The sequence below is a fragment of the Dipodomys merriami genome, unplaced genomic scaffold (genome assembly GCF_024711535.1).
Source record: "Dipodomys merriami isolate MVZ:Mamm:240054 unplaced genomic scaffold, mDipMer1.0.p SCAF_6, whole genome shotgun sequence".
Taxonomy (NCBI): domain Eukaryota; kingdom Metazoa; phylum Chordata; class Mammalia; order Rodentia; family Heteromyidae; genus Dipodomys; species Dipodomys merriami.
In genome coordinates this window covers 21,725,226-21,740,989 of record NW_027206179.1, presented here as the reverse complement: position 1 = coordinate 21,740,989, position 15,764 = coordinate 21,725,226, and the positions used below count along the sequence as shown (strand labels likewise).

The window sequence follows — 15,764 nt, the reverse complement described above, 5'->3', positions numbered from 1 at the left end:
ACTGAAGACATCCAGGCAGTGAAACACTACCTGAAGGGAAAAAAAGGAACAAATTTCTAGACACCAGTAGCCTGTAATCTTAGCTATTCAGAAGCTGAGATCTGAGAATCACAGTTCAAAGCCAACCAGGGCAGAAAAGTGAGACTCTCAATTAAACACTCAAAAACCAGAAGTGGGAGAGCTGGGAATGTGGCTTAATGGTAGAGTGCTTGCCTAGCAGGCATGAAGCCCTACATTCAATCCTCAATACCACATGAACAGAAAAGGCTAGAAGTGATGCTGTGGCTCAAGCGCTAGAGTGCTAGCCTTGAGCAAAAGCAGCTCAGGGGGGCTGGGAAGGTGGCTCAGTGGTAGAGCGCTTGCCTTGCATGCCTGAGGCTCTGGGTTCGATTCCTCAGCACCACATAAGCAAAAAGAAAAAAGCCGGAAGTGGCGCTGTGGCTCAAGTGGTAGAGTGCCAGCCTTAAGCTGAAGAAGCTTAGGGACAGTGCCCAGGCCCAGAGTTCAAGCCCAGGACAGGTACAAAAAGAACACACAAAAACTGAAGTCCAGTGGGAGTGAAGTAAGGGAAGACACTGTATGAAAGGAAATGTGCTCATTACTAATTCATGTCATTGTAATCCCTCTGTACAACACCTTCATAATAACAATAAACTTAAAAAACTGAAGCCCATAGGTAAGGAAACTACTAGAGTTTCAAATCTGTACCTAACCTGAGCTGGCTTCCACATCACTAATTTTATCCTCAAGGGCGGGTGGCTTCCTTTCTCTTGTATGGTTCCACCTAGGCATACTTAGCCTGTATTATTTAAGTTTGATCCTAGGAAGCCAGCAGGGTGGGCAAACTGTAATGGCTGCCAGCAGGGCGGCACTGACCTGCGGTGAGTCATAACTGCTCCCTGGGGTCTCTATGGTAACCTCTGTGAGTCACAAGGTCAGAACTGTGGGGTTAATGTCATCCCACCGCTGGAGCAAGCATACTGCCGAGAACAGCCTTGACTACTGTAAGTAACTCCCCATCTCGCATTTAGATGGCAAATGTTAAGGATTTAACCCATCCTGAGAAACAAATTCCCAGGGTAATAGAAGGAAAGTAAGATCTAGAGGTTCCTTTATCTCCCTCATCCACTATAGTCCTCAGGGTAGTAGCTAGGAAGAAGGGAAGGTCTGAGAAAATGATTGAGGATCTGGCCGACAGAAACCAAGGAAGAAAGAAGGAGATTCCACATCTGCTCGTAGTTCCTTGGTATTTTATCTTTAGCTAGCTGGAGAAACATCAGAAACTTAAAGCACTATTTTCCTAGCATTGCTCAATTTGGCTAATAAGCCAAATGACCAGGATGGCTATCCTCAAACTGTCAGAGATGAGTTTTTGTCTCATTTAGATATTTTCGGGAGAAAATTTTCCAGGACCATGTATGTTCCCCTGAGCAGGATTTTTGCAGTACCCAACTAGATCTAATTTTCAGATAGGTTTTGTTCTACCTCTGGCCACTGTAAATTCTACTATTTATTTCCTGTCCAACATAAAAATATTATTTTCTCCTACAATTATGATATTCATTCACCTTCTAGTCACCAAGTAATTGAAATCTAATCAAGAACTTTCCTATAGAAAAGAAATACTTTAAAGTACATCAACTCCTACTGACATTAATTTCTCAACTGTCTCAAGATGCTTTGTTTTTAAACTTTCCCATTTCAGGCCTTGATAGTTGTGTCCTTTCAGAGGTGAGTATATTTTAGTGTTCAGAGATCACTAATCAAGTAAATGAGAAAGAAAAGGTAATTCATTATCCTTGTGGAGGAATGAAACCAATCATGAAGTATTCAAAATCCTACCTAATGAGCCTCCTAGTCTTCGGCTTCCCTTAGAACTGAGTCTCCCACTAGGGTAAAACCACAATGTCATCATGTAAAGAAATGTATTAAGCCAGGCTCATGCCTGCTACTCAGGAGGCTGAGATCTAAAGATCACCGTTCAAAGCCAGCCTGAGCAGGAAAGTCCTTGAGACTCTTATCTCCAATAATCCACCAGAAAAACCAGAAGTCCTGCTGTGGCTCAAGTGGTAGAGCTCTATCCTTGAGCTGAAGAGCTGAGGGTCAGTGCCCAAGCCCCACAACCGACCAAAAAAAAAGCAAAAACAATTTTAGATCTGAGGAATTTTTGTATTGTTCTATCACTGAGGAGTTTCTGGTATGAGAGACGCTTTGGGCAGGGGCATTGTGTGAGGTTCCTAGGAAGAGAAAACACCTGAACACAGTCATAAAACCTTCCAACCAGCCGGGCGTCAGTGGCTCACACATGTAACTCTAGCTACTCAGGAGGCTGAGATCAGAGGATCAAGGTTCCAAGCCAGCCTAGGCAGGAAACTCTGTGAGACTCTTATCTCCAATAAACCACTCTGAAAACCGGAAGAGATGCTGTGGCTCAAGTAGTAGAGTACTTGCCTTGAGCTGAAGAGCTGAGGGACAGCGCCCAGACCCAGAGTTCAACCCCCATGACTGACAAAAACAAAACAAAAAAACCCAAATGGCTGAGTTGTCGTCCTTAAAGTCATGCACCCAGCTCCCCAGGAAGCGTAATCTGCTCCCTACTCCGCCCAGGTCACATGCTGACTGCTGCACGTGGTCATTCGGTTTCCAGATCACACAGCAAGCCCCATAGAGTAGCTGGCCCATAGAGGCCACTGTCATTGTACATTGGCAGCTATAATAAATGACCGTTGACCAACAGAGAAAATGGGAGGGAACACTTTGGAATAGGAGAGATAGTAGCTAGAATTACAGGTGCTGGTGGCTCACATCTGAATTCCTAATTACTCAGGAGGCTGAAATCTGAGGATTGTAGTTCAAAGCCAGCTAAGGCAGGAAAGTCCTTGAGATTCTCATCCCCAATAAACTACTTAGAAAAAGGAGGAGGAGGAGGAGGAAGGAAGGAGGAGGAGGAGGAAGGAAGGAGGAGGAGGAGGATGAAGAAGAGGAGCTCAAACCCCAGAGATCAAGAACAGAGCTTCAGGGCAAGAACACCAGGTGGCCCCTCTAACCTTCCTATGTCATAAAACCTTAAGCACAAACATAACTGATCAGATAAATGCTTAGATTCAGACCAGAGGAGATGAGTGTATTTACTCCAAGTTTAGTTTGACTGGATTTCCTTAAACAATAGTTTTAATTCCCTATTTTCACAGCCATACTTCCCAGTGAAACAGTAAATTAGATAGTGGGAGAGCTGAGTGGTTGAAGAAAGTTAATTTTGCCAGGTCTGGTGGCTCATACCTGTAATTTTAGCTACCAAAAGGCTAAGACCTAAGGATCACAGTTCAAAGAATTCCAGGGCAAGAAAGTCTGTGACAGACTTTCAATTAACCACCAAAAAGTCAGAAGAAAAGTCAAGGGATAAATTACCAGCCTTCAGTGGAAAAGGTCAGGACAGCGCCAAGCCCTGAGTTCAAGCCCCAATACCAGATTTTTTTTTTTTTTTTTTTTTTTTGCCAGTCCTGGGGCTTCAATTCAGGACCTGGGTGCTGTCCTAAGCTTTTTTCAGCTCAAGGCTAGCACCCTACCACTTGAGCTATAGTTCCACTTTTGGTTTTTTAGTGTTTAATTGGAGATAAGTCTTTTGAAGCACAATCCTCAGATCTCAACCTCTTGAGTAGTTAGGATTACTGGCTGAGTACCCTGTAATACCAGCATTTGAATTTCTTTTTTCCTTCACACCAAGAAAATCCTACTTTTCTTGATCTATAAGAAAAAAATCATTAAAATCCCTTTTTTGTATGTAGCTGACATCTGTGCCTACTTGTTTACCCAGCTAATTATATTTTTTATAAACTCCTCACAATCAGAAATCAACAGGAATTAAAATTTTAGGTGTGGCTAATGTCAAATGTACCATACCCGATCCTTATGTTTGCATTATGCAGAAACTATCAACCTTTTTTGGCCTGGCCTCTCACTATTAAGTTGTTCTTGGCTTAAGTCCTTGGCTCTCTTCCCTCTACCCATCATGAAGTGATCCAATACCACAACTTGAAATGTATGAAAATGCTGACTGTGACAATCCCTGGACTCCAGTCCCCTCTAGCCACCTGTTTTCTGGACATTACTATCTGGCTGTCTACTGAATGCCTTCAACTTAGCTGGAAGTAAACCTTGATTTTTATTACTCCCCTGATCTGGCCCTAAACACCACCTCTGCATTCATTCTTCTTAATAGCATTCCTACCTGCTCAGACCAAAACCCAAGCCAGCTCATCCTCATCTCCAATCAGACAGATTTTCCATAACTCCTTCAGTTTCCCTAACTCCGGAGCCATCCATACCTCTCTTTTGTCCAGATTTTGATTTTTCTTTTGAGAAACTTAGATCTGCACCCAGTGTTCGGCTCTATTTACAACATGAGACTATTTTAAACTAACCACTTAAGATACCATTATAGACTAAGCCAACATCCCCACCCCTGGATATGGCCACCAACTTTCTCTCCAATACCCATATCCACACAGCAGACAGGTTGATCCCTTTGTGCTTTTTTTGTTGTTGTTTTGTTGTTGTTGTTGTTGTTGTTGTTGTTGTTTTAGGTCAAATCTCTTCATCTTCCCTTGGTTTTGGTTCCTCCAGAATAAGCCACGCCTTTAAACTGTCACAATGCTACAGATAATCCCACCTCTTTCCCTCCCAGCTTTCCCTCCTTGCTTCCTACCCTCTGGCCATAGCTGTTGGCCCTTCCAGAAATTGGCAAGGTTTACTTTGGCCTTCCAGCTTTTGTCCTGTTTCCTCGGTTGGATGAACCTCCATTTCCTCATTAGTCTCACTCTCAGCTCAAATGTCACTACCCATCAAATACTCTGTCTCTGAATAGCACCCCACATCGACTCCAGTCATTCTTTATCTCATCATCCTCTTTCAACTTGTCACTAGATGAAATTATCTTCTCAGTTAACTTGCTTTGGTTTGTTGTTGTTTTTGGTGCTAGAAATTAAGGCTTGAACTCTACCTTGGATTTTGGCTAAAGGCTGGTACACTACCACTTGAGCCACATCTCTACTTCCAGCTTTTGCTGGTAAGTTAGAGATGAGTCTCTTGGATTTGTCTGTTTGGCCTGGCTTTGAACTTCAGTTTTCAGATCTCAGCCTCCTAAATAGCTAGGGTTACAGGAATGTACACTTGCCCCCCCCCCGCCCCGCCCCTCACACCATGACAACCACTTGTTCATTATTTTACTTTTCTTTTGCTAGTCCTGGGACTTGAACTCAGGGCCTGGGTGCTATCCATGAGACTCTGTGCTCTCTACCACTTGAGTCACAGCACCACTTCTACCTTTTTCTGAATAGTTTATTGGAGAAGTGTCTCCCCAACTTTTCTACCTGGGCTTGCTTTGAACCTAGATCCTCAGATCTCAGCCTCCTGAGTAGCTAGGATTACAATGATGAGCCGCCACCACCCAGCATATTTCACTTCTTGTGTGTATGTGTGTGTGTGTGTGTGTGTGTGTGTGTGTGTGTGTGTGTATGTATGTGCGTGTGCGTGTGTTGGTCCTGGGTCTGGGCACTGAGGCTAATATTCTAGGCTAGTGTACCAATTGAGTCACAGGTCCACTCCAATTTGACTTCTTTTAAAAGCTTTATAAATCCATATGGCTAAAGGCCTAGCCTTTAGAGTGCCAGCCAAGTAAGAAAGATGAGTGATCTAGCGGCCTTGAGTTTGAACACTGGTACCATCAAAAAGAAAAAGCAAATCAATAACGGTGGGAAGCCGGCCTACAAGCTTGCCACAGAATTCTCACCATCTCACAGTGCCACCACAGAGGTGGCCCATTCATTAAGCAAATGGATGAATGAACTATTAAATACTAAAGCAGTAGATGTGGTATAAAGCAGTACTACACCATAGAATGGGTAGACTGGAGAAGTATGTGTTACTATAAAGTCTCCTTTATTCCTCATTAATTATAGTCTGCTAGAAATCAATAGCTGAAAATCCAAGATGTGGATCGATGTCACAATCACTGTTCCACTATGTATGTCATCATAATGCATGAGGCAAAATGGCCATGTCAGTGGGTCTAACCTGTAAGGTATTTGCTGTAAATAGCAAAAGGTGGGAAGAAAATATATTTATTTTATATGTTGTACCCAAGCACAATATCCAAGTACTAAGTACTGAGGATTATGAAGATTATCCATATATTCTGAACTTAAAGTACTGTGAAAATATGAAAACTATGTTTGGATCAATTTTCTTTAGATCTCTTGATTCATATTGAGATATATAATTCACCTATCATGAAAGTTTTTTGTTTTTGATACCAGTACTGGGACTTGAACTCAGGGCCTGGTCACCTGTACCTTAGCTTTTTTATTCAAGGCTAGCATTCTACCACTTGAGCCACAGCTCCATCTCGATTTTTTTTTTTTTGGTCAGTCATGGGGCCTGAACTCTGGGCCTGGGCACTGTCCCTCAGCTCTTCAGCTCAAGGCTAGCGCTCTACCACTTGAAAAACAGCTCCACTTCCAAATTTTTCTGCTTCTGTGGTATTGAGGAATTGAACCCAGGACCTCATGCATGCAAGGCAAGCACTCTACCACTGAGCCACCTTCCCAGCCCCCATCTCAAGCATTTTGGTGCTTGGTTAATTGAACAGACTTTTCTGTGTTGGCTTTGTACTGTGATCCTAGCACTGGAATTATTAAGTCATATAATAACTCTGTAACATTTTTTTTCCAAATTGACTGTCTTATTTTACATTTACATCAGAAAAGTCTAAAAAAAAATTAAGATCCCTGTATGAAGGTTTGAATTTTTCTACATTCTCAGCAAAACTAACCATTGTCATTTTGTTGTTGTTGTCAGTGTCATATCTTTATTGGATATTGGTGTATTTAATTTTTGTATAAATGTTCATTCAAATATTTTGCTTCTATTTTAGTTGGGTCATTTAGGGCTTTTCTTGTTGTTGTTTTAGTTTTTTGTTTTTGTTTTTGTTTTTTTTTTGGGTCCGGTCATGGGGCCTGAACTCTGGGCCTGGGTGCTGTCCCTCAGCTCTTCAGCTCAAGGCGAGCACTCTACCACTTGAGCCACAGCGCCACTTCCGGCTTTTTTCTTTTTGCTTATGTGGTGCTGAGGAATCCAACCCAGGGCCTCATGCATGCAAGGCAAGCTCTCTGCCACTGAGCCACCTTCCCAGTCCCTTGTTTTTGTTTTTACCAGTCCTGGGGGCTTTAAGTCAAGGCCTAGGCGCTTTCCCTGAGCAGCTTTTTTTTTTTCTTTTTTGGTCGGTTGTGGGGCCTGCACTCTGGGCCTGGGTGCTGTCCCCCAGCTCTTCAGCTGTAGATCAGCGCTCTACCACTTAAGCCTCAGCCCCACTTCTGGCTTTTTATGCTCATGTGGTGCTGAGGAATCAAACCAAGGGCCTCATGCATGCAAGGCAAGCACTCTACCATTGAGCCACCTTCCCAGCACCCCTAAGCTGCTTTTTTTCAAGCTATCACTCTACCACCTGAGCCACAGTGCCACTTTCAGCTTTTTCTGTTTTTTGTGGTACTAAAGAATTGAACCCAGCCGGGCGCTGGTGGCTCACGCCTGTAATCCTAGCTACTCAGGAGGCTGAGATCTGAGGATCGCGGTTCAAAGCCAGCCCGGGCAGGAGAGACCGTGAGACTCCTATCTCCAATAAACCACCAGAAAACCGGAAGCGGCGCTGTAGCTCAAGTGGTAGAGCGCTCGCCTTGAGCTGAAGAGCTGAGGGACAGCGCCCAGGCCCAGAGTTCAAGCCCCACGACCGACAAAAAAAAAAAAAAAGAATTGAACCCAGGGCTTCATGTATGCAAGGCAAGCACTCTGCCACTAAGCCACATTCCCAGACCTGGGTCAATTTGGTCTTGTAATAGTTCTTTATATGTTCTGGATGTCTCTTAGAAGCTACATAATTTGCAAACCTGTGTTGTGGTTCACACCTCTAAAGGCTGAGGCAGGAGACATTTAAGTTTGAGGCCAGCCTCTGCTACACAGTGAGACCCTGCCTTCAAAAACAAAACTAGCTGGGTGCCAGTGGCTCACACCAATTGTAATCCTACCTACTCAGGAGGCTGAGATCTGAGGATTACCCTTTAAAGCCAGCTCAGGCAGGAAAGTCTTTAAGACTCTTATCTCCAATTAACTACTAGAAAACCGAAAGTGGCACTGTGGCTCAAGTAGTAGAGCACCTGCCTTGAGCGGAAGAGCTGAGGGACTGCGCCCAGGCCCAGAGTTCACACCCCATGACCAACAACAACAACAACAAAAGAACAAAAAAGGGGAACTATATATGATCTGTATGTATTTTCTCCCATTTTTGAGTTGTTTTTTTCCCCTTTCTTGATGGTGTGTGTGTGTGTGTGTGTGTGTGTGTGTGTGTGTGTGTGTGTGTGTGTGTGTGTGTGTGTGTGTGTATGTGATTACTGGTCCCATATCTAAAAACTGTTGTGTGTGTGTGTGTGTGTGTGTGTGTGTGTGTGTATGTATGTGATTACTGGTCCCATATCTAAAAACAGTTGTGTGTGTGTGTGTGTGTGTGTGTGTGTGTGTGTATGTGATTACTGGTCCCATATCTAAAAACAGTTACCTAATCTAAGGCCTTGAAAATTTATTCTAAGAATTTTATAGTTTTAGTCCATGATCCATTTTATGTGGTAGGGGCCTTCTGAATGTAGATTTCCAATTGTACCACAACACTTGATGAAAACTTCTCCCCCCTGCACCCCCTTCAGTGCCCTTGGGAAAACAGGATACATAGAGGGATAGGTTTCTTTGTGAGGAAATGGCTCCCAGCATTGTGGAAGCCATTAAGCCCAAAACCTGTAGAGCAGGCCAGTGGTCTGGAAATTCAGGTAGCAATGTTGTTTGTCCTCTTGAGTGTCAGATGTGAAGGGCATGCTGGCAGGCAGGAAGTCAGGGTAGAATTTCTAAGCTGCATTCTTGAGGATTCTGCCTCCAGTGACTTCAACTGTTCCTGTTGAGGCCCTCAATGGAGGACAGAAATTCACTCATCTCAAGGAGGGCAATTTGTCACTAAGTCAACTGATTTATAGATGGTAAATCACATCCACAAATAATTTTCACAGCAATATCTATATTGCTTGACCAAACAGCTAGGCACCACAACTAGTCAAGTTGAAACATAAAAATGAACCTTGTGGGCTGGGAAGTTGGCGCAGTGGTAGGGTGCTTGCCTTGCATGCCTGAGGCCTTGGGTTCGATTCCTCAGCACCACATAAGCAAAAAGAAAAAAGCCGGAAGTGGCGCTGTGGCTCAAGTGGTAGAGCGCTAGCCTTGAGCTGAAGAGCTGAGGGACAGTGCCCAGGCCCAGAGTTCAGGCCCCACGACCGGACCCCCAAAAAAAAAATGAACCTTGCGGGCTGGGAAGGTGGCTCAGTGGCAGCGCACTTGCCTTGCATGCATGAGGCCCTGGGTTCAATTCCTCAGCACCACATACGCAAAAAGAAAAAAGCCTGAAGTGACGCTGTGGCTCAAGTGGTAGAGCGCTAGCCTTGAGCTGAAGAGTTGAGGGAAAGCGCCCAGGCCCAGAGTTCAGGTCCCACGACCGGACACCCCCCATCCCCCCCCCCCGCCCCCCCCCCCCCCCGCCAAAAAAAAAAATGAACCTTGCAGGGCTCTGTGACTCATTCCTATAATCAAGCAAGCTACTCAGAAAGCTATGAGCTAATGAGGAAAGTCTATAAGACTCTTATCTCCAATTAACCACCAAAAAGCCAAAAGTGGAGCCTGTGGCTCAAGTGTTAGAGAGCTAGCCTTGAGCATAAAAGCTCTGAGACAGCACCCAGGCCCGGAGTTCAAGCCCCAGAATTGGCACCCCTCTTTCCTCCCACCCACAAAAAAAAAATAACCTTGTCAAAGAATCAAATGGTGTAGGGCACAGTGGCTCACACCTATAATTTTTTTTTTTCCAGTCATGAGGCTTGAACTCTGGGCCTGGCGCTGTCCCTCAGCTCTTCAGCTCCAGGCAAGCGCTCTACCACTTGAGCCACAGTGCTACTTCTGGTTTCTGAGTGGTTTATTGGAGATAATAGTCTTAAAGACTTTTCTTGCCCATGCTGTCTTTGAACCATGATCATCTGATCTTAGCCTCCTAAGTAGCTAGGATTACAGGTGTGAGCCACTGGCGCCCAGCTCTACTTAAGTTTTAAATCTTATGTTGTTAGTCAGCTAGTAATTTGTTTAGAATTTTGTGTCAGTGTTCCTAAGGGATAGTGAGCTATGTTTCTTGTGATATCTTTGTCTCATTTCAGTATCAGTGTCATACTGGCCCTCTAATATGATTTAATATATGTTCACTCTGCCATTTTTTTGTCAGTTTGTGAAGGATTGGTGTTGATTCTTTAAATATTTAGGTAGAGTTCAGCAGTGAAGCTATGTGATCCTAACTTTTTTGTGGGGAATTTTTAACAATAATTACTATTCATTTAATCTGTTTACTCATTGTAGGTCTGTTTTCTGTTTCTTCAATTTTGATAATGTGTGTCTTTCTAGGAATTGATCTATTTCATCTACATTACAGAATTTGTTAGAATATAAACATCACATTTCCTTATAAGCCTTAATATCTCTGAAAGCCAATTAGTAATTTCTCTCCTTTGTTATTTTTTTAAGTTTTTCTCTTTTGAAACAGGGTCTTACAATGTGCCTGGCTTCAAACACAATTCTGCCTCATACTGTGAGTGCTGGGATTATAGGTGTGATCCCCCAATGCTAGGCTTATCAGGTTCACTCTTTTTTTGGGGGGGGTCTGGTCGTGAGACTTGAACTCTGGGCCTGGGCGCTGTCCCTCAGCTCTTCAGCTCAAGGCTAGCGCTCTACCACTTGAGCCACAGCGCCACTTTGGGCTTTTATTCTTTTTGCTTATGTGGTGCTGAGGAATCGAACCCAGGGCCTTGAGCATGCAAGGCAAGCGCTCTACCACTGAGCCACCTTCCCAGCCCCCAGGTTCACTCTTGATTTTAGTATTTGTGAATCTTTTCTCCTTTTTCCTTAGTCAATATAAGCAAAGGTTTCTCAATTTTGTTGATCTTCTCAAAGGCAGAATTTGGTGTTTTTCTCTTCTTATTTTTAAAATTTCCTTCCTAGCTCAGTTTCTCTCTAATGATTGTCATTTCATTATGGCCTTGGGATCTTTCATCTTTCTTTTTTGTTTTGTTTTGTTTTTTTTTGGGGGGGGGTCTGGGCATGGGGCCTGAATGCTGGTCCTGGGCGCTGTCCCTCAGCTCTTCAGCTCAAGGCTAGCGTGCTACCACTTGAACCATAGCCCCACTTCCGGCTTTTTTTTTCTGCTTATGTGGTGCTGAGGAATCAAACCAGGGCCTCATGCATGCAAGGCAAGCATTCTACCACTGAGCCACCTTCCCAGCCCTCTTTCATCTTTCTTTTTTTTTTGGTCCAGTCATGGGGCCTGAACTCTGGGCCTGGGCACTGTCCCTCAGCTCTTCAGCTCAAGGCTAGCGCTCTACCACTGGAGCCACAGTGCCACTTCCGGCTTTTTTTTCTTTTTCCTTATGTGGTGCTGAGGAATCGAACCCAGGGCCTCATGCTTGCAAGGCAAGCGCTCTACCACTGAGCCACCTTCCCAGCCCCCCTCTTTCATCTTTCATGAGCAATTCTGTCATTGTGTCCCATAAGTTTGGGTATCTTATGTCTTCCTTTTCAAACACCTTCAAGATGTTTTCTAATATTTGTAACAGCATATTTGCTATTTAGGATGGGACTGTTTATAGGCATGAACTTGTCAAATTTCCCTAGTTCTCTATTTCTAATTTCATTCTATTTTGGTTAGAAAACATATTTTGTATGATTTCAACCTTTTTAGATCCTCAGTGGTTTATGTTATAATATATTCCTTTTTTCGTTGGTAGGGAGTTAGGTCTATACTACATTTCAAGGGAAAATAAGTGTTTTCAGAAATTACTTTTTTCTTTTTTTGGGGGGGTCTGGTTGTGGGGCCTGAACTCTGGGCCTGGGCACTGTCCCTCAGCTCTTCAGCTCAAAGCTAGCACTCTACCACTTCATCCAAAGTGCCACTTCCGGCTTTTTTCTTTTTGCTTATGTGGTGCTGAGGAATCGAACCCAGGGCCTCATGCATGCAAGGCAAGCGCTCTACCACTGAGCCACCTTCCCAGCCCAAGAAATTACTTTTTTTTTTAACTTTTCTTTTTTGTCTTTTCTTTTTTGGTACTGGGGATCAAACCCAGGACTGTTGCAATTGCTGAGCAAGCACTTTCACACTGTGTTACATCCCAGCACAGAAATAACATTTTTATGATAATAAGTCATAAAATGTGATAATCAGTCATAAAATTGGTTTACATAATGCTTAATGACTTCTTCATGTCTTCTGTTTCTCAATGATCTGCCTACTTCATCTTACCAATTATTATAGGTAGAGACTAAAGTCTCAAGCTATTTTTAGTGAATTGGCTATTTCTCCCCTAATTCTATCAGGTTAACCTCAAGTATTTTGGGGCTCTGTTATGTGTATCTGTCTAAAATTGTTGTTGTTGTTGTTGTTGTTGATTAATTGACCTATTACTATAAAACTGCTTTTTTTTTGTTTGGTAGATCATGGGGCTTAAACTCTGGACCTAGGTGCTTTCCCTGAGCTCTTCAGCTCAAGGCTCTACCACTTTGAGCCATGGTGCCACGTCTGGCTTTCTGGTGGTTAATTGGATATAAGAATCTCACAGACTTTCCTGCCTGGGCTGGTTTTGAACTGTGATCCTCAGATCTTATTCCCCTAAATACCTAGGATTACAGGCATGAGCCACCAGTGCCTGGCTAAAAATGCCATTTCTAATAATGCATTTTTTCTTGAAATCTATTTTGTAGCCATTTCTGCTATTGTAGACACTCTTTTTTTTTTTGTCGGTCATGGGGCTTGAACTCTGGGCCTGGGCACTGTCCCTCAGCTCTATCAGCTTAAGGCCAGCGCTCTACCACTTGAGCTACAGCACCACTTCCGGTTTTCTGGTGGTTTATTGGAGATAGGAGTCTCACGGTCTCTCCTGCCCGGTCTCTCCTGCCCGGGCTGGCTTTGAACCACGATCCTCAGATCTCAGCCTCCTGAGTAGCTAGGATTACAGGCATAAGCCACCAACGCCCGGCTGTAGACACTCTTTTACACTATGAATTTTCCCCTTCTTTGCCATTCACCCTATTTGCATTCCAAGGCAAAATACTCAAATAAAATACATCTGTTAAGTTTAGTCATATTTCAAGTTTCGAAATGAAACAAATGATAGCTTTTAAATCTATTTACCACATGTAAATGAAAACAACATTGAGAACATAAAAGCTATTATTGTTTTTCAACTCTTGATGAGTCCTTGATTTAACTTAAAAAGATTTGTTCTACAAGATCAAATTTGAGCTGATCTAATTACCTTCTAAAGGTCCACAATTCTATTTATGTCATACCAGCAGGGGAAGGAAATTCCTAAGCAGGAACACTGCTCAGAAAGTATTCTATCATGTCTCCAAATCCCTGAGAATCAAGAAAACTGGAAGCAACAGAAAACACTGTAAAGGTAACTGACTTCATTTGTTGAAAAAAAAAGAAAACACTTCTTTAACCTAAATGTGCCAAATAGGCAGGACACCCTGTATAACAAGTTATTTTATTCTCTAGCAAAGCAGTGTCCAACTGAAAGTGTGAGCCACAAACACAAATCACATATGGAATTTCAAGATTTTGAATAGACAGGTTTTAAGATGATCAAAATTAAACAAATATTAATATATTTCATATAACCCAATATATTATCATTCCTACATGTGATCAGTCTACAAATATTTTTAAGTTCCTGTTGTCTTTAAATTTTAGAGCATACAATTTTACAATAACACACATCTCATTGCAAACTAGCCATATTTCAAGAGATCAACTAGCCAATAAAGCTTATGGGCTACCACAGCAGCAGACAGTGCACCTACAAGACTCATAGCTGGAAATGGACTTTCAAATTAAGCAAGTAGTAAACATGTTTCTGTCATTTCCATTTCATAGAAGAGGGGACTGGGATTGAGAAAGGGGACTGAATTTGGGCAAGCTCATGCACCGTGTGAGTGGTGAAGCCCTCATTTGAACTCTTCATACCTGGCCTTGATGCCTCTGCTCCTAGCCTCCAAACCCATCTGCCTCTCCCCAAAAATTCCACCCACCCACATTCAGTGAATTTAAAATATAAAACTAGATGAGAGACAGACAGAGATGGAGAAAAAAAAAAAGTAATGGAAGTTAACTGAGTCAGTTTCCTCTGCCTGTGTTCAGTTCATCATAATTTGCTGAGGGGCCTACTATGGGTGTCCTTCAGAAATATTAGGGTTCCACTTGCCCCTGGTCTGGGTGATCTGACTGTAAAAGATCTCTTCTGAGCATGGACTTGGAAGTTTTGCATTTCTAATTGCAACTTAATACTGAACTTTTTTGAATAGTATAGTACTTCTTATAATGCCCATTTTATAGATGAAATTGAGGCTTCAGTTAAAAATCATATAACTAATAACAGACTACCAAGCCAAGATCCCATTAAAGTCAGGTTCAAGGCTCTTAACCTCCTATCATCTGATCTCCTCATGCTGCCTTTAGATGGTATTTAAGCTAAGAGGAAAATATTGTGGGGCATTATAAATAGGCCAAGGTGAGCATTGCAAACTGATGCTGAAAGCAGTCCCCACCTTGTAGGTTTTCTGGATATAAGGATCTGTACTTTCAGAATGTCTATAATCCACTCCAATTTACTGGAATTGCATAAATTTGAAGGCCTTGCTTCCTTGATTAGAATATTAACAATACTAAGGCTGGGCTGTGATTTTATGTTTGAATAGTTGAGGTCACTACTACTGCAAAATTGTTTCTTTTGAAACAATTAGGCTTTGCATCAGCAAACAAATTCCCATTTGCTTGAGCTGTTACAAGCTGGTGAGGTGAAGGGAGAAAGATCACAAGTTCAAGGCCAGTCTGAGATAACTTAGTGAGACCTTTTCTCAAAAAAAAAAAAAAAAGTTTTGACATACCTATACCTATAAACTTATGTTGGAAATGTCCACTACTTAAGAGTTACTAAGTGAAATGTATATAAGCTACAGATCAAATTACCAATAAAACAATTACCACAACAGGTATTAAACACTAACTAGAAAGCAGGCCCTATTTGAGCAAGCCTCTAGCAGTTTATCTTATTCAACTGTTATAGTTTTGCTTTAGTTTGATATTTTTTTTTGTAGTTGTTTCTTTTTGAAACAGGAAATCCTTATACAACCCAGCCTTAAACTTGCTCTGTAGACTAGGGTGGCTGCAAACCCAGGGACTTCCTATCTCAGCCTCCAGTGTACAGGGATTACAAGCATGGCACCACTACATCTGGCTTTCGTTGTTTAAAAATTATTGCTTTCTTAAATAGCTTAAAACATTTTAATCTTGGGTGAAGAAGAAACCACTGACAAGTCTTGGCATGCTCACCATGTACAAAAAGTATTTTGTAGCTTGGAAGGTGGCTTAGTGGTAGAGTGCTTGCCTAACTCTCATGAAGTACTGGGTTCAATTCCTCAGTACCACATAAACAGAAAAAGCCAGAAGTAGTGTGCTGTGGCTCAAGTGGTAGAGTGCTAGCCTTGAGCAAAAGCAGCTCAGGGACAGTGCCCAGGCCCTGAATTCAAGTCCCAGGACTGGCAAAAAAAAAAGTATTTTGTTGGTACTAACTTTGAACTCTCAGGGT

General features: G+C 42.6%; 1 protein-coding gene across 2 annotated transcripts in view; it reads left to right on the top strand.

Moving 5' to 3' along the window:
- Nucleotides 1-923: 923 nt before the first annotated feature.
- Ipo5 (importin 5) overlaps nucleotides 924-15,764 on the top strand; it is a 58,754-nt gene continuing 43,913 nt past the window's right edge. Inside the window, exons 1-2 of one of the 2 annotated variants that reach the window (XM_070002709.1) lie at nucleotides 924-1,004; nucleotides 13,468-13,574. The gene's annotated coding sequence lies outside the window, so the exon portion shown is untranslated. The remainder of the gene's footprint in view (nucleotides 1,005-13,467; nucleotides 13,575-15,764) is intronic. The other variant, XM_070002710.1, reaches the window with a different exon arrangement.